Below are 20,051 nucleotides of genomic sequence, written 5' to 3'. Positions count from 1 at the left end.
CACCACACACGTATATACTATTTCTATGCCTGTTTATGCTACAATACAAATAATAATTTAGCTATTGTTAAAGGATAATGAAAACACTGCCCTAGCCTCCTAAACACGTTTGAAAAGTGGGGTGGAGGAGTGTGAGTGAAGAGAGAACAAAACTGCCATATTATTTAAAAAGGAAATTGTGTCAAGGTCAAGAACTAGGTTTTGAGTTGGTATATTTAGATATGGCTGGATTAATTAAATACATTTCTTGTTGCTAATTTTTATAATTGTTGAAAGCACACAGTACAGGGATGCCAACCAGCAGCTCACACTGTTTCTGGATAGTCTAGTTGTGGTAGGTCTTCGATTTAATGTTGAACAGACATCCTGCCACCTTTTTGCTCACCATTCTTCTTCTCGTCAGTCACAAATTTCTTCAAAAATCTTCAAGTATCTCAATGTTTTCTAATCTCAGCGCATCATTACCAACGCTTTCAGACAGTGTGACAAAGTGTAATTATTTTACACTAAAGGTACCCTTCAGCATCCCTACATGACCTTCACCACAGCCCAGTGCTGATTCTGGAGACGTGGGTCATAAGACTCAGACAATTATATTTTGTGGATGATGGTGCTACAAAAAATTGGTGAGGATGTTTTGACCAACTTTAAAGTCTGTTTTCTTGTTAGTTGTGTCATGTTGAATAGGCTGTTACCTGGCCACCCCCAACTGATGATGAGTCACAAACAGAACCAGGAAAAGAATCAGTCAGTCAATCATTCAAGCTGCATACTGTAGTGTACCTCATTTAAAGAGGGAAATAAAAAGTCAGTGTTAAGGAGCTCTGATGGAGGAGGGAAGGAGGTGAAGTCTCGCCCTGACAGATCTGATCAGTGTGCTTTTCCTGACAGACACGCAGACAGTGTTGCAAACTGAGGTGACAGTGAAGATGCTGAGCTGTCATGTCTGATTAAAACTCATTCTCTTAGTTCTTTATTCATTTTATTTATCTGCTCATTTTAGGTTTTCCTCTTCATTTCGTTCAGCCATCTTTCAGCCAGCCTGTCTTTATTTCTGTCTTGGTTTGTCTATTTCTCTGCCGTCTTTCTGTTTATTAATTTTTTTTATGGGATCATAAAAATCACTCCTTCACTCTGCCATCTGTTTCTCTCTGTTTGTTTCCATCTCACTCTGATTAAGCAGCTGATCAGAGAGAGTAACTGACCTGAAAATATCCAACACGTTCTCGCTCCCAAGTCGTCACATCTGGACTCATGGTCAAGACCCGTTGGCATCAGTTTTGTAATGCACTCGGGAACCCCATAGCATCCTAGTTCAACGCAGTAGGGGAAGCCCTGTCGCTTCATTTATGAACGCTATAGTTAGGCGGAGGATATTTAACACAAAAGTCAAAGTATAGAGGTAGTTCACCCAGGAAACTGGTGTTCAATTCCTGTGTGAAACAGCTAACCAAGTAATTTTGGTGCCTAAACCTAACCCAATTTTCAACATTTCAACATCAACCACTAGTTTTATTTTTAAAGTCTAACCGGTTTTTGCATGTTATTGCTAACTTGCCCGGACGTTGCATATTTATTGTTGCTAACTTGAAAATGAAGCCCTACACATCCAAAAATGACTCTAAAGGGGTACCCAGGGAGTTAAAAAGCGACACCATGGGGTCTTTACCAAGCAGATATGTGACAAGTTGGGAGTGAGAATGTGTGGAAACAGCAGCTGCTCTCATATGTCCAGATAATATTAATAATAATAATTTCACAATTTTGTGATTTATTTGTGATGAATAAACTAGATATTTGCGCTGAGGACAAAAAAAATCTTTCTTATTGTTGTTTGGGTTCATGGCTCAAAAAACCATTGACACAAGATGGACAGGGCGACATGAGTTGAGATGGAAAGCTCAATCTGAACGATACAGAGCGATGCAGCAGTGTCAATGACAGACATTGCCTGTCTGAGTCAGCATGGAGCTTTAGCATAACGAGAGGCTAACCCAGCTAAGCTAGCTGCTTATTAATGAAGCCTGTTTGCTCAGCACAGGAAGGAGACTACGACTTGATGACGAGAGGTCAATCGACGTCAATGGCTTTTCTAGTTCATGAGTGTATTACCTGCTACTATTTGAAACTACAAGTTTGTGTAACTAAATTGCACATTTATTTTAACCTAAACCATGAAGTTTGTTGGCTAAACCTAAGAAAACTATGACCATTTCACGTGTGTTGGAACGTGTGTTGGAAAGGCGTTCTGTCAGAAAGGCTTTGTGGCAGCCCGGTGCATCTCATACAGATGCTAAATTGCACCTTGTGCGTCTGTATGAGATGCAGAGGGGCATGACAAATGCGTCTGTATTTGACGACCTGGGAATGAGAGCGGGTTGTAGTTGCAGTGATATGGATTATTAAAGACTATAAACAGCCCCGGTCTCCCCTACTGTACTAATGTAAATCCTTAGTTGTGAAGACAGAAAGGAGTTGAGAAAATCTGATGCAACCATGCTTAGGAAATCATTCAGCCTTTGCAAGTAAATGAAATTCTGCCTGAAAACAGTCCATCAGCCTCGTGGCTAAAATTAAGTCAATAAAATGTCTTGTAGGAGCTCTGTTCCCATGCAGATGATTTTAATTCCTCACCTCTAAACACGATATTGAGCGACTGCATATTCACACATTTACCATCGTTTTTATCACCAACCTGATTAAACTCATTATATTCCACTGGAGGAGTGTCGCTTCAGGCTTTAATGTCAGTCTAAAGCAATTTGTAAAGCTAGAAGAACCTGGAAGGGAGGAAAACTTGCTTTTAAGTGTCAAATGTTTACAGACTAATGAGAAGATCTGACTGAAGCAGAAGTCTGATATATGAATGTAGACAGGAGGGAGGTGACACATCCAATATGGAGTCACAGCAATCATATTAGTTTGTTTGGAGTGAAGAGGAAAACAGAAGCACATTGTTGTCACAGAAATAATTGCCTCTGGCAGGATGAAGGCGTAAAACAAAAGCGATTATGTAACAGAGAGAAGAAGAAGAATGAAGAGGGCATGGAGATGAAAGCAGGTGGTTGTGACACGACGTATTAAGTCTGACAAGAAGGAAGGAAGGAAGGAGTAAACACATAATATGGTCAGAGAGCAGGGTTTGCCTCAACTAATATATGAGGAAAAAAGTAAAAGCAGACCAGACCAGTGCTTTAAAAGAAACAGTAATGTATAAAGACATCTCACTGGAAAACTTGCTTGTTTTAAATCTGAAGACGGTAAGACAAAAGGTTTTCAGAAGGAACCAAAGAGGTTCTTCAAGGCAGTCCTGGAAAATAAACAGGCAAAAAGGTCTCCTTTGTGTTTTTGCTAAATGAATATTTAGATGAACTAAGATCTCTTTCCTTCCCTCCTGCCTCTGGCCTCATACCTTCTTCATTTTTGTCCTCTAGCTCCTCCTTTCCTATTTATCTTCCCTGCTTGCCCCCTTCCATTTTCTTTTTCCTCTAGTCTACAGCCTTCTCCTTCTCTTCCCTATCTCCTACTTTCTGCCTTGCCTCCCCTCCTTTTTCTAGTCTTCTACCTTCTTCTTTTTCTTCCCTTCTATCTCCATCACTTGTTTCTCTTCCTCTGTTCTCAGTTCCGTGCGCTTTATTGGCATGAATGTTTCATTTAAACAATGCTACCAAAGCGTTTTGAAAGAAAATCCAAAAAAGTTTGCATATGACTTAACAATATTAATCCAATTAATTTATCAATGATAAATTACAAAAACTAATAACAAATCCAGATACAACATAAACTACAAATAAAAGTGAACAAAATGTAATGCATGCAGCGAATGTCAAGTGCAACTGTTTGCTGAGTCACTGTCCCTCAGGTTTTGACTCAGGGACACATACTTGGCAAGTATGTCCTTCTCCTAGGATTATTCTTGATTTATTGTTATCTTCAACTCCTTTGAAATCCGGTATTAATAGAGGGAATTTCAGGAGAAAATGTGTCTCTGTCTCCACCTAGCGTGTCCTACAGTGCTCACATACTCTGTATTCTTTAGGTACTCAGGACTTTTAATGTCTCCCTTTTTTAATTGCAAGGGTCACTTAATCTGTACTTGGTAAGAAGCTCCCTCTGCTTGATATGTCTGACAGTAAGTAGATAGTCAGCCATTTTATAATAATCTCTGTTTAGGGCCAGATACAAATCTAGTATTTTTGTGAGAAAGGTTTTGAGAAAGTTGTGTGACATGTTGCAGGATTTGTTAGTCTCAGGGTTAGCTGGCATAAGGGATTCTTTTCCGGGTTCAGCTCTTGGGTTATAAGAGCCTTGGATTGAAGGGAGTCTAGGTGACTAGATCTGAGGTGCATCAGATAGTTTAGTGCTCTTTTTTGGGGTATCTATTATCAGTGGAAACTACCCTAATTCTGCCCTACACGCTTTGTAGGAGACTTTCTTGGAAAGTGTTTGATGTTTCTCTTGAATTCTACATGTAGGGTCTCAATGGGATGCTTCTCCTATCTGTTGTAGTTCTGATGATTTACTTACACCTTCTATTCCTATGCTTTCTTCCCTACCTCCTACTTTCTACCTTGCCCCATTCTCCCTCTGCCTCTAGTCTTCTCCCTTCTTCTTTTTCTTCCCTTCTGTATCCTTCACCTGTTTCTTTTCCTTACAGCCTCTTTTCTTACATTTTCTTCCTCACCTCCTTCTTCCCTTGTTCTACAGTGACCCTGCCTCCTTTGCACCCTGCACATTGCACTATTGTCTCAATCTGTCTATACTGTTTTTGTTTATAGTGTGTATATTTGTGTTCTCTATACTGAAGCCTGTGTGTTATTTTATTATCGTATTGTAAGTAAGCACATCGTGAGCAATCTACAATCCTGAGTCAAATTCCTCGTATGTGTGCACATTACCTGGCAAATAAAGCTGATTCTGACTCGACTCGATCGGTTTCAGACAGAATAAAAGAATAGACTATATTTTAAACCTACAGAGAGGAAGAAGTGGAATCAGCTGTTTTTATGCACAGAAATAAACTAGAAGAAACACATACACACTTACTGCATCTCCACGGGATACAAACCTTTTTTATGTTCTTTCTCGCCACCTTTCTTGCCTTTTCTTGTCATTTTTCCCTCTCTGAGGATTTTACATTCACCTCCTTCGTCAGCTGCTGAGTGTGTGTGTGTGTGTGTGTGTGTGTGTGTGTGTGTGTGTGTGTGTGTGTGGGATAGTTTTGGGAATTACAACACAATTTACAAGTTCACCTTGACTTCAGCAAAACTGAATTATTCTGCTCTCTGCTTTCCTCGGTGACAGTAAGACTCCACTGCTCCATTTCATTTCTAATCTTTCTCTCTGTTTTCTGTTCCTCTTCTTTTCTCCTCCTTTCTTTCCCTTCCCTTCATCTTTCTTATTCTTTGCCAACCCCCCCCCCCCCCCTTTCCTCTCCTCACCTCTCCTCCCATAATTTCTTCCTTCTTCATCTCCTTTCCTCACCTTTCCTCTCTTAGTTTCAACCCCTCCCCATCTTATCTCTTAGATTCTTTTCTCTTCTCCTCACCCGTTATCTCTTTTCTTAATTTCTTCCTTCCTTATCTCCTTTCCTCACCTCTCCTTTCCTCTCAGTTTCTACACCTCCCTCATCTCTGATTCTTCTCTCCTCTCCTCACCCTTTATGTCTTCTCTTAATTTCTTCCTTCCTCATCTCCTTTCCTCACCTCTCCTTTCCTCCCAGTTTCTACCCCTCCCTCATCTCTCAGATTCTTCTCTCCTCTCCTCACCCTTTATCTCTTCTCTTAATTTCTTCCTTCCTCATCTCCTTTCCTCACCTTTCCTGTCTTAGTTTCTACCCCTCCCCCCATCTTATTTCTTAGATTCTTCTCTCCTCACCCCTTATCTCTTCTCTTAGTTTCTTCCCTCCTCCACTCCTCTCCCTTCCTCTCCCATCAGCTCATCTCTTAGAATTTTCTCCTCTCCTCGTTTCTTCCCTCCTCCTCTCCCCTCCCCTCACCTCATGTTTTAGATTCTTATCCTCTTATTTGTTCTCTTAGATTCTTCTCATCTCTCCTTTCCGCTCCTCTCTCTTGTTATCACTACTCTTGTTTGTCAAATCTCTCATTGCTTTTCTCTGCTCTTGTACGCCTCCCTGTGATGATGGATGCTCCGCTGCCACAGTAATGTGATAGATGGGTAACCAGCCGACGCACACATCATCCTGATTTCAAAAACACTCCAACGTGGCTTTGAAAATCACAATATTGGTCAGATTCTATTATATTCTATTTGTTCATTTGACTACAGTGTCACAGGTTCGATTCCAGCAAGACACAACATGATAAATCTCTTAACTTTTTTAAAATATGATTAACACTATAACAATAAGCTAGATAAAATCTACATTTCATTTTAAATCAAGTTAAATCGAAGGAACACATGAAATTAAATGAAGAAAATTGAGGTTTAAATAGGAAGTCTTCATCAGAACAGATAAATTCCCTCGGCATTGGTTGCCCAGACAACAGGCAACTTCTATGCTAATATTATTACACACACACACACTCACAGTGTCTGAAACTGGTGATGGTTATGAATGACCTAGATATGAATCATAATTAAAGGAGTATTTCCCCAAATTAACTTTCTGTAACAAGGAGAAATGAGCTTTGTGTGTGTGTGTGTGTGTGTGTGTGTGTGTGTGTGTGTGTGTGTGTGTGTGTGTGTGTGTGTGTGTGTCGTCCTTGAGTTCTGGCAGAAAAGATGAATGAGCTGTAATTACGCTGATCCATGAGATAATCGCAGGAGAAAAAAGAAGATGAAGAAGAAGAACAAGGAGGAGGAGAGCCAAGGTCGACCAGCAGAGGAGAAGAGCAGCTTATGAAAAATTCACCTGTGAAAACTTAAAACTTAAGGGGTCGAAAAGTTAGTTTTAAGTCGAGGAGTAGGGATGGATTAATTATATCTTCATATCTAAACCTGCGCATTTAAAATCTCATTTTAATCTATTATCTGTTTAATTTTATTCATTTTGTGGTTTTTGAGATGAGGCAAATATGAGTGTGCCTTGTAGACTGAATTTAGTTCCTGAGTTTTATTCTCAAATTTTGTTCCTGTGTTAAGGTCCCACGTTCAGACACTGAGGTGGAGCCTTATTTTAACCTCTAAGTTTACTACATTAGGTTAGTGTCTGAGTTAGATCCCCAAGTTTACTTCCTGAGTTTAGTTTTGTTTCATTATCCTTTTTGCACTTAATTTGCTTTAGTCTTTTTTTGTTTGTTCTTATTGTGTACACCGTGGCACTGAAGGAATGCAATTTTGATCTTCTCTGTACTGCATGTGGAGAGAATGAGAAATTCTACCTCACTAAATTTAGTTCTTAGTTCCTTCAGTTGTCTTTTTTCCTGACTTTACTTCCTGGATTAAAGTTCATCACCTAGCTTTAGCCCTCTTTAGTTTTTTTTTAAATTTAGACTGTACTATCTCCAATGCTGACATCACACGTTGCTGTAAATGCTGCCCTAAAGCTGATGATACACGGGGCAACTTTTTGAGCAATCTTGCTGGGCAATCTTGCTGGTGGCAAGTCCATTTATGTTTTGAACGGATAGCGGTGGTGTGGGGAGGGTGGCGGAGTGATGGGGGAAGGGGATTACAGTAGTAATCTTCACTCATTACCATTGACAGCAACATTGCCCAGCACCATTGCGCTAAAAGTTGCTCCGTGTATCATGAGATTTAAAGTTCATAAAGATGCCTTCACTCAAAAGTAATGCCTTCTGAGGCAGCTGTATATTACGGTAATGAGACAGTGAGGCAACTGCCTACTGTTTCAAACAGAGCCTAAGTTTAGTGTAGTGTAGTTTCTGAGTTTAGTTTCCTAATTCCCTCCTGTGTTTAGCCCATGAGTTTAGTTTCTGAGTTTAGTTCCTACCTTTAGTCCTTAAGTTCAGTTCTTAATGTTTGTTTCTAAGTTTATTCCCTATGTTTAGCCCTCACCCTGGCTTTAGTACTTGGGTTTATTTTGTTCGAATGGCTCATTTGAGCAGGGAACTAGGCACAGTAAGTAAGAAAAATAGCAGTCTCCAAAAAAGAAACAGGTTCCATTCAAACTGACATCTTGACTTTTTCAGCAAGAATCCCTCAGTCAGTGGGGTGGTGGCAGTTGAGGTTGTCGTGATTGGTTGGCTCCCTGTGGTGTACGCTTTGTGTGGCACATGATCAGTGATCATCCAGAGGATGTTGCATCACTGTGCTTCAGTGTGTTCATCACTGCCCTCAGCAGGACAGACACAGGCTATGATTGTGATAAAATACAGAAAAAAGAATCACCCCATCTGGTTGACTCAGAGGAGGATCAAAGGGATGCTGCTGCTGTGGTTTCTACCGACTGAACTCAACAATACACCTCCTGCTGGGAGGAAGAGAAGAAGAATGAGAGGTTGGAGGGAGATGACCTGCAGGCAGCCGTGACAGAGGATGTATTATACTGCTGCACACAGAGAGAGAGAGACTGCAAGCTGAACACCAGCACACTATAATTTACATTAAACAGTTTATATAATTTTCTAGGAAAGGCAAAAGAGACACCCTGAACATCATCAGTAACAAAAATAGGTTATATACCACATTATGTCCAAAAATACAGGTAAATCACTGTCAAGACCCAGACAAATAAATGAAAAGTTCTGTCCTGTGTCTTTGCGCTAACTGTTCTGTTATCTGTTGGTATATGTCAAAACATGTTTGAAAATTATACGTCAATTTAGTAATTATTCAGTACTTTTAGGACTCATGTTGCACATGGAGGCATATACAAAGAAATATCCGATCGTTATTAGCTCTGGGGTTGTACTAGATTGTGAAATCAGTCAGATGTCTGTCTTTGGATATCAGTTGGCAAATCTCTATGACATTTCCAGTTTTCAAATCCCTGTTGAAATTATAACCCATCCAATAATAACTTTTAATATGACATATTAAATGTGTCATATCAGAACTTTAAAGTACCTCAAAACTACTACACAGACTGTTGGATTATAGGCTTATTTTACCAGGAAGATGTCACTGCCAATCAAATCATATTTAACTACACCGTAGTAGCCAAGCAGTGGGGTAAAGTACAATATTTCCCTCTGAAGTGCAGTGGAGAACAAATATAAACATTAATGGACAGTGACACTTCAGTTGTGCTTGCATTGTCTAATTGGCATCAGCTGCTTCATTCATGCAGGTGTGCAGTGCAGCTACTCTGACCTGACTCTTCTGATATCCTGGAGCTCCCTCCTCCTGATGTCCTAAGCTTTGGAATTTATTGTTTGTTTAACGAAGATTTAATGTCTGTATCTGTGTTTCTTAAAGGAGAGTTCATTTTTCAGAAGAATCTTTGTTGCTGCTCAGATTGTTTGAAGAGCAGAGCCTTTTCTGCCAAATCTAACCATATAAACATTTGATTTAAAATGTTAGCTCTTTGATGTAAGTGTGCCTGGCTGAGCTAAAGTAAAATCCAAGGGCTTAAATATTGCACTTGTGTATAATACTTACTTAGTTACATCTTCTACATGTCTTCCAGTTTTGTGACACCACTGATTCCTGATGCAAATGTAAGAGGCGGCGTGATTGCAGTGAAATGAAGTGCCTTTCTATGTTTTTTTTTCTTGTTTCCAAGTTTACAGAACAAAATACTCAGCAAAAAAAGAAACTTCCTCTCACTAACAAAGGCTTTTACTTTCAGCAAAGTTAAGATGTGTCAATACTTGTATGAACATAAAAAGATTCAACAACTAAGACATAAACGGAACAAAGACATGTGAGTAACTGTGAGAAATTTTAAAAATGTGTCCCTGAACAAAGGAGGGCTCAAAATCAATAGTAACAATCAGTATCTGGTGCGACTCTGTGGTCCATGCAGGTGTTGTTACATGTGGTCTGCCACTGTGAGGACAATCAGCTGTCCTTCCTGTCTCCCTGTAGTGCTTTCTTTGGCATCTCACAGTAGAGAAATTGCAATTTGCCCTGGCAACATTGGCAGTCTTCATGCCTCCTTGCAGCGTGCCTCACGTTCACGCAGATGAGCAGGGACCCTGTGCATCTTTCTTTTGTGTTTTTCAGAATCAGTAGAGAGGTCTCTTTAGTGTTCTTAGTTTTTAGAACTGTGACCTGTGACCATATACAAAGTGCTGCACAAGGAATAAAACATAAAACACAAAGGCAACACCCAAACAAATGGTTCAGAAACAATCGAAGGGCAACAACAGAAGACCACACAGCTCTCATGCTCAGGTTAAAAGCCAGGGAATAAAAGTGAGTTTTCAGACAAGATTCAAGGGTGGGGGCCATTTTGACCTGTGGAGGCAGCTCATTCCATAGTTTAGATCGACCAGCCGGAGTTGATTAGTGGACCTTAGGTACCTTGAGGGGGTGTGAATTTGTAAGAGGTCTGAGATATAGTGAGGTGCCAACCCATTTAGTAATTTAAAAACAAACAATAAGATCTTATTCTAAAATGGACCAGGAGCCAGTGGAATGAGGCCAGGACTGATGTAATGTGTTTGTAATGAGTTTCAGTTGAAAGACGTGTTTTGTGACCCTAACAGTGTGTATGCTGTTAGGGTCTAAAGAACAATTCCACAGGTGCATATTTATTGATTGTTTATGGTTCATTGTACAAGCATGAAAAACATTGTTTACACCCTTTACAATAAAGATCATTTGGATTTTTACATAATTATCTTTATATTATATAGATATTATTATACAATGTCCTGGAAAAAGGGATGTTTCTTTTTGTTGGTGCTGAGTTTGAAAAACTGCATGTTTTAGATTCATCTAAAGCTTCATGTTGTGATGTAAAAGTTGTATGCTGCTCACAAATTTCTGGTCTAGACAGAATGGGCTGAGCAATGGAAATCAGAGACTGTTGTGTGCCCTCATCTTTACAGATACCTCTCCCATCATCATCCTCGATCAAGCACTCGCCAGGCGGACCTTGTTCCATGCTGACAGAGTGCAAGACTCTGGCAAGATGAGAGGTGGACTCTTTGTTCTACATCGATGATGCTTGGTGCTCAGACACATTCAAGATGGACTCTGTTTCCCAAATGTCAGACTTTTTTATGAGAAGATGAAACTTGTTGTTGCTATTTCACATTCACCTGAGGTGCAAAATCAGAAATGCTCTGCGTAATGTTCTGGGTGTATACATGTATATAAATATATAGTATTATATATTGTATACTGTACAGTATACAATGGTATTCATTGTTTTATTTCTTTTATATGTTACCATATTTTGATTAATTATTTTTTTTGTTCTACAGCCTTGTGTTGTATAATGATAAATAAACTACCTTGTACCCTGTTTTTGCTCTACAACACTTGTATTTTTTCCCTTTAGACTGAGCTGAAGAAGCAACAGTCTGACATGAAAATCTAAACGTGGAGGTTTGAACATCACATATTAATGACAGTCCAATCAGCACACAGCCTGCAGAGTGCCTGCGATCCCCTGCTGATGGGTTTCATGCCTGCAGATGTGAGGTGATGATGTAATGAAACACACCCGCTGGCACGATAGCTCCACCTCAGAATCATGAACGGTGAATGTGCTCTGCATGTTAATGTGATGAATCCGACACACAAACACAATATTGACACCTGACGGACAGCAGAGTGGACGACACGTAGACATGCTCACTAAATACTGCCATATAAAGATAGATAGAAGAAGCAGTGATGTGTGAAAAAACTGTTGGAAAGGTTGTTATAAGCAAATCATATCCATTCCTTACTGAATTCTGCTGTGTTTTGTCACCTCAGTCTTGTGTTGCAGCACAGTCTACAGTGGGAACATTTCACTGCACATGAGAGTGAAAATTAGAGTGTGTGAGTGTTAAAAAGAATTTGATTTGTTTGCACTTGTGACTGACTCTGTTCTGACACCAGAGAGTTGTCAAACTTCCAAACCTCCAACTGTAACAAATCTGAGCTCTTTCTTCTCCTTCTCAGATCATAGAGAACATTCAGGTAGCAGTTTTTCATGTTTAGCAGACCGTCAGCCAAAGATTGTTTGTGAGGTAAAAGAAGCATCACTCTGTACAACAACACTGTATTACAGTGAGCAGACTGAGTTTTTCTGTAGCGTGAGATGTCTACTCTCTAGCGAATCGTGTCACAATCAATTTCAGGAATTCTCCCAGTAACAATTTTAGTCATTTTAAATCAAATAATTTAAGATTGTCAACTTTATAGTTTTGAATTTTGATCATTTTTAGTTCATAGCTTATATAAATTGATTGTATCTCTGTTTTGCTCTGCTTATATATATCAAAGTAATAGAAAACTGCTTTTATACAAAAAACTGACAACTACAGAAAAAGATTCAAATACTACTACTAATAATAATAACAATAATAATAATAATAATAATATTTAAATCTGTATAAAATTTATTTATTTATTTATTATATTTAAAGTGACAGAGTTGTTGTTGTAAATAAGGACAGCTTTACACGTTTGTTATGATTATGTTTTGATCAAAAACTAGCCAACTATGCTAAAAATCATTTCACAGCAAGGGTAGACGGAAATTCAGAATGTGAAGGCTATGGGTATCATTATAGGATATTCATACACACATTAATTGACATAGTGTATTACTTACCCCATACACCAACCTTAACCTAACCCTAATTCTAACCTGAAACATCCCTTATATGGATATAAGGAGCAGACTGTCCCCACTCTCCAAAGATGTCCTTAGTCTGTAAGTCTAAACATTCGTCCACTCAAATTTAAAAGTAGTTTTAGTATAATGCATACACAGTTAATAAGTAATTTCTTTCATATAGGACTTTTGAAAACATGACTTTGCTTAGTATTGAAATGTCAAACTGAGACCACAAACGCAAACCAGAAAATATTGTTTTAGCTGTTTGTTCTTAAAATATTTTTCTGTTGAAAACATTGGGACCAAAGTACAAAGATTTATTATATGTTGCCTTGGCACAGAGGTGTACCACAAAATATGACAAAATATATGCATTGTTGTCTGCAAAAACGTTGAATCTGGCTTAACACTGTACTTCTACTGTTTACCTCTCGATCTTCACAACAAAACATATAATCGCCTTGATAAATTTCCAGAGGTGTAAAATCCTGTGTCAGAATATTACAAACCGCTGTGCAGTGTTTTGACAAAAAGCCTTCAAAGTCATTGACCTGTTCCTCTAACTGGACTTCCTGGATTGTATTTCATCGTCTCACCAGTACCTTAAACAACACATTCATGCAGACCCCTGTGATGTTTTAACACAGTAATCTTCCTTGAAATAGGGCTGGTTAAATCAACAATAGGCTAAATGTGAACCATATGTCTTTCAAGTTTGAAAAATTGGAGTTATGAAGAAGTGAGCTTACCAGACCTCTGTAGTCTGATGCTCGTCTCTGCTGCTAGTTACAGGCTACATTAGCCGTTATTAGCATAAAGGCCTTTTCACACGGGAAGCGACACTCCGCCTGCGTAGTCGCCTTGCCCCGCGGGGTCGTTCTGCTCTATTCATGTGAATAGACACAGAGACAATCGCTCCATGAGTAAACGGCTTATTCCTTCACAGCCTAGCTTAAAGTAAAAATATAGGCTAAGTAATAGTTAGGCTATATTATATATATTATTCATATTCATATAGCTGATATATCTAGCCATGCACGCCCTCCTGTTAATGTCCCGGTAACTGTCGCTACAAATAGTTCAAGTCAATTCAACTTTCGCTTGTCGCTACACCTGTCGCAATGCCCACGCCTCCCTTCCTACACGCTCGCCTCTCATTGAAAATGTGTGAAAAGGCCTTAGCACACACAAATCTCACACCCAACTGTGTGTGGCTGGGTTGCATCATGGGTAATGTAGGCCCCAGGTTTTGACAAGGAAGAAAAATGAGTGTAATACAAGACAAGTTTAGTCATTTAAAAGACAATGTCATTCTCATTCAGGACTGCACACAGGGGCGCTCTCCAAGGTCCTGATTCTGCAGGTAGTAGCTGGGAGCTGTCCAAGGTAGCTGGTCCTGTCATCAGCAGCAGTTACCAGTGGCATCAGCAAATAGTACCAGCTAATGTCTAAGCATCATGTCTTATTGTTAATTTCCCCAGTTTGTGTGGCTACCCTCAGTTAACCACTGGATAAACTAGGGTGTTATGCCTGGAAACCTTTTGTAAAATGACAGTCTGATAATCATATTTTATAATGAACTGACTTGTGTTTATGTTACCACTATTTATTTTATCCTCTTTATTGTTTTCTGAACCGACAGTTGTCTCAATCTTAGTTTAGTCCACCCTGTCCTCAGTTACTCTTACCTAAGTTTGTCAGAAGAAAAAGAAGATGTTCCTGGGTCCTACAGGAGAAAAAATGTAGGAGGAAGGAAATGAGGAAACGAAACAAGAGTAGGTAATGAAGGAAACAAGAAATAAGAAGAACAGGAAAAGGTTAAGGAAAGGAGGAAAGGAGGAGATGCTAAAATGAGGAAGAAGGGACTTTAGCGGGGCTCTCTTCGAAACTCCTCAAAAATTAGGAAAACCCAGGCTTAGTTGAAAAATGGTGATGTGATTTTTATTATGCCAACCTCCAAAGTGCAAACAGTGAGAAAGAAAAAAAAATTAATAAAGAAAACAAAACTCATAACACTTGAACATTTTCTCAATAATAAAGTTCCAAAAGGAGATATTCAATGACTCATTTTTCTCCCCCCACAAAAATACAGCTCACTAGTTCCCTCCTCTGTAACCAGGCCCAGACTGCCTCCACAGGCCCAAAGCTACCACTTTTAAAGTCAATAGCCCCTCCCACTAGGCTTAACAATTATTTACACACAAAGCATTAAACACATTTTACAAACTACAGACATTTTCCTCCCTCTGAAACAGTTATTTGCATCACAAATTATTATTCAACCAAAAAACATAATTGTGTTGTTCACGTGATCAGGAAAGCGCGCGAGAAAAATCCTATTTAAAAGAGGGAAATGTTACGCTTCTGTTTTGCCAAACAGGAAACAACAGAGTGAACCTGCAATGCCCCTTGAAACAGTAAGTGTTTATGATGTCTGTTTAAATGTATGCTTAAAGAAGAGTAGAGCTATCAAGTCTGCACCCTTGATCGCGCTACTAAAACAGTAGAAGAAAAATGTATAATAGTGAGGTTTGTGAACGTTTTAATTAAGGCTGTACGGGAGCGGGGAGCGAGTGTGCGCGTATGTGTGTGTGCGCGTGCGTACTACCCGCACTCAGTGACGGATCCGCTCCGTCACAGGGACACACATGACGAGGTGGTTACTAATGTTAAAAATCGAATAGTAAAACATTAAGTTTCAGTAAGTAAACAGTGTTTTAAATAGACCCACATTAGTATGGATTCAGTGTAGTCGTGTTAATATAGTTAACATTAATCACTACTATGAATGACTGTATAGGGAGTCACTGTATGGACTGGATGATTGACAGCTTGCTGAGACCGATGTGGTCACAGTGAAGAGTTTTAGATTTGGGGGGTGTGTGTGTGTGTGTGTGTGTGTGTGTGTGTGTGTGTGTGTGTGTGTGTATTTCTCGGCTTTATGAATGCTGAATCTACACCTGGATGATTCATACATCTGGAAAATGACACACACACACACACACACAGAAACAAGTGTGCGTGCATGCGTGCATGCTGAACTCTCTCATGTTGAACCTAATGTGAATTGACATATGAAAATACCCACAATCCCCTAGGACAGGTCTCTGAGCTCTGTGCTGAGCCGATTACTTGCTGCTGACACACACACACACTCCTTGTACCTTACCTTCTTCTTTGCTAAGAAAAGGAAGTGGAAACATTAAAATGGTTTCTGGTTGGTCTGTCTGTTGGAATCTAGCATCAGTTTCTGATCAATTAAGGCTTCATTTATGAGTATTTATTTTTAAATAGTCCTGATCCTGGTGTGCATTTACATAATAATACAAATGTCTTTTTTTTTTTTATTGTCAAAGATAGTAAAATTCATAGTGTACACTAAAAACTCCTGGGGTTAAAAAGAGACCAACTCATTTCTGGGTTATTTCAACCCAGAAAATTGGGTTATTCTTTCTGACCCAACTTCTGGGTTAAATACCTGACCCAAATGTTGGGTCAAAAAAAACCAAAATTGTAGTTAATATAACCCAACTTCTGGGTCAAAAGAACGACTCCAGTGGAGTTGTTTGAGTGGGTGAATGCAATGTAGTGTAAAGGTGCTTTGAGTGGTTGGAAAACTAGAGCATTTACATTTACAGGTTTTATAAAACAACATTTTTTGGGTTTTTGTTTTAGAAAAGACTGAAATCTAAAAAGAAAAAAAGAGACCAGGCCTAAACTTTTCCATTATCACTATGTTTCAAAAACAAGTGTTTTTAAATGTACTGTTGATGAACATTAATTTTCCACAATGCATTGCACAAAACATTACAGTGAAACAATTCACAGATAGTGGTGAAACAGCTCCTGGATGTCAGAAAACACAAGAGTATAAATGAGTATTTAATCACTGAAAACACAGTTTGCTTTTTCTCTGGGAAGTTTACGTGATGCCTGTTAGTACAAAAAAACAATACTATAGCACATATTTTATACTGCTTGAAGCAGCCTTCAAGCAGTATACAAACCTGATTCAGACACTGAAATATAAAAGTTAGATACTGAATATCATTAGTTTTTCTGGCTGTGACATCACACTGAGGAGTTCAGGGTAACTTCTTTGAATAATCCAATTTCATCATGTCAAAAGTTTTTGAAGCAGTAAGGAGTGAAAGCTTCATGCTTCAGCAGCACTTAAATAACATTTGCCAATGTAAAAGTCACTCCAAGTAGAGACAGTTTCTATAATATTCCTTTAAAGTATCAACCACAAAGAAAAAAATCTACAGCATTTTCAGAGTACTTTACTGAGTTTGTGTCTTTCTCCTCCTCCTGCTGTTTTACAGAGACTGATGGATAGATGATAGGTTATTGATAGAGGGACAGAGGGATCAATAGAAGGAGGAGAGAGGCTGAAACTAGGCCACCCATCTGTTCAGACCCATCCATTTATCTGCTGGAAGTCTAATTTTTAATCTGGACAGAAGGAGTGGAGCAAGGGAGAATGGTGCAGAGGAGGAGGGGGAAAGTCTGAGAATCAACCAAGCAAAAAATATTCCTGTGTCATAAAAAGAGGAGGCAGGGAAAGGAAATAATGAAATAAGGCAGGAAAAGGGAAAAGGAGAAGGTAAGAGAGATGATGAGGATTAATGGAGGTACAAAGGGAAATGATGAAGTAGAGAGGGAAACAAAGAGGTAGGTAAGGAAAGGAGGAAAATATGAGGTAAGAAAGAAAATCAAGAAAGTAATGAAGACAATTAGGAAACAAGGAGGTAAGTAAGGAAAAGAGGAGGTAAGAAGTATTTGGAAAGGAGGACAAAGAAAAGAGGAGAGGAGCAGTTAGAGAATTTGCGGAAAAAAGGAGATATGCAAGGAAATAAGGAAGTAAGTACATATGCAAGAAAGGAGGTAAATATGAGACAGGACGAAGTGAGAAACGAAAGGAGGATGTAGGGAAGTAGAAAAGGAGGTAGGCCATGAAGAAGGAAATACTTCTATCTGAGGTGGAAAAATAAGAAAAAACTGGACACATGGCTTCTTGTGTTGATGAACAAACATACATCGCCCCCCAGTCTCAGACAGACTCCGCCCTTTCTGTCTTCACAGATGTATCATCATAAACTTTATATAAAAGCTCCACATCATTACAGTGATGGAGTTAATACACAATATCCTGTTTCTCTCTCATTCTCCTGATAAGAATAAATGAGTCCCTCGCCTCAAATGAGAAGGTAATGGAACATCAAATAGATTGTTTCATCTTTAACCAGTGTGTGTTTAAAGTTTAAAGGATTCCTCCGCAATTTTGAAGATTGTTTCATTCTTCTTTCGGTATCCTTTTACAGCAGGCAGATGTATATGTTTGAACAACTTATAAATGTCTTTAAAGAAATGAATTTTATGTTGTGTAAAATCAGTGTGGGATATTTTTGTTGCAGACAATGGAGAAAGAACTGTTTCACCAATACAAAATCCTGCAGATACATGTCAGTTGTAGGAACAAGGAATCAGCAACACAGAGTTCATAGATCCAAACAATCAGTGTGTCTATAATTTGTGAAAGTTGTTTTCAGCTCAGGATCCCCTAATCTGATCCCCTAAATTGCAAAGCCCTTCGCACTTGTATAGACAGCAAAAATACTTTCAAATGACAAGGTAAAAAGACTCTATATTATTTAGTGCTAAAGGAAGGTTACTGATGTCGACATTCTTTGTTCTTTTTTGGACATATAAATACTGATGTCACAGCAAAAAGGAACAAAAGAGACAACAGAGAGAGTCAAATCTGATAAAAAAATGTAAACATAAGTCAGTTTGAGACTTAAACAAACCTGAAGTTTTGTGTGTGTTTTCCTGGTAGTTTTGAATTTGACATAGCTCAGGAACTGAAGCTGTAGTGGAAATATGAAAGAAAAAAACCCAATCACATCCATGAAATGACACACACCCACTCACACATACCTAGCAGTGTTCATTAAATTGATAGATTTACTGTATGATTGGTGCCAACACTCTTATGTGAGACGCTGAGTCAGCCAGAGCATCTCATTGGCTGAGAGACAGAAATAGAAAACCCTGATTGATGGATAAGATGAGGAACCTTTTTTCTCTCTAATGTTCTTGCAGCTCATTGTTACATTCTGACCTCCCTAATTAGATTTATGTTAACACCGCCACCACATACGTATTGCTGGAACAATCACATGACCCAAATAACAAAGGGAGCAGGGCTAATTGATTTTTAAATACTGGACAAACAGGATGACCAGCTAATGAAGCAGAAAATGTTATCCTCTGGCTCACGTATGTATTATTAGACGTTAAGAGGAGAGCCTGTCTGTGTCAGTGCACCTGTCTTTGTAAGGAGCCTTGTTAGTAGAAACTGCAAAGTGGTGAATTCCTGCAGGAGCCAATCATATTCGATCATGCACACATATATGTTTTTTGTTGTTTTACTTTCCTGACGAGCTGAACATTGTGATTGTCCACAAAGGGACATACACTCCCGTCCTCAGCTCCAGGCCCCCACACCGCGACAGTAGCGCATTACCACAAAGGACAGGCTCTGAGTATACCTCGATATATGATTGCTGGACATGTAATTCTACATGACAGGTGTATGTTTAGTCAAGTGCTATGACTTGTTTATCACATATTCTAAAATTGTGATGTTGTACCTCAGGGCATTTGTAATATAATGATGAGCATAGCTGCTTCCCAAGCAGTTTACTTGGGAATGACTTCCAAACGATGGCCACATTCAAGACCTACAATTGTGAGAAACTGATCGCATTCAAACTCTAGCCGAACCAAAGAAACTGCTTTAGTTAGTCTTTTTACTCTTCATTCCTCTTCATATTGGGGCGATTTTAGTCAGGTACTGACTTGCATGGTGGGAGAAAGGCAGGCAGAGAAAAAATCTTGGGAGGTCACAAGCGCATCACAGAGCTAAAACCACATTGCCTCACTGTGATTGGAACCCCAGGCACTTTGTCCATAAGGCGCCATATGTAGAAGAACTGCACAGTCGTAAATCCAATGATACTTACCGTGTCCCAAACCTGTACGGAGAGAGCCAAGTCGTATCATGACACCTCGTGATTCCCTGACCGGGAATCGAACCCGGGCCGCGGCAGTGAGAGCGCCGAATCCTAGCCACTAGACCATCAGGGAGCCCTTGGGGTGGAGCTGGAGGACACACAAGTGAATCAAAAATCGTCACCTTCTCTAACGTTTACCTTTTTTGTCTCAGTAACTGACTTCTCTAATAAACACGCAATTCTGCTTATTTCTGTTAGCTCTTCTGTGTAACAGCCACTCGGGCCCAGTGTTGGTGTTGATGGTTGGAAATGTTGCTGCGCCAACTCTTACAGTCTGCGGTCTGTCAGCGAGGAAGTTGTATATCCAGTGCATGAAAAGTGAT

The 20,051-nt window shown here is 39.3% G+C and overlaps 1 non-coding gene across 1 annotated transcript; it reads right to left on the bottom strand.

The window, feature by feature from the left end:
• Positions 1–19,729: 19,729 nt before the first annotated feature.
• Positions 19,730–19,801, bottom strand: trnae-cuc. The gene has a single exon. It is a non-coding gene; the product is annotated as a tRNA-Glu (tRNA).
• Between the last annotated feature and the right edge of the window lie 250 nt (positions 19,802–20,051).

Source organism: Micropterus salmoides, unplaced genomic scaffold (genome assembly GCF_014851395.1).
Source record: "Micropterus salmoides isolate LMB-PRFRI ecotype aquatic unplaced genomic scaffold, ASM1485139v1 Ms_hic_scaffold_9, whole genome shotgun sequence".
Lineage (NCBI taxonomy): Eukaryota > Metazoa > Chordata > Actinopteri > Centrarchiformes > Centrarchidae > Micropterus > Micropterus salmoides.
This window is presented reverse-complemented; position numbering and strand designations above follow the sequence as displayed.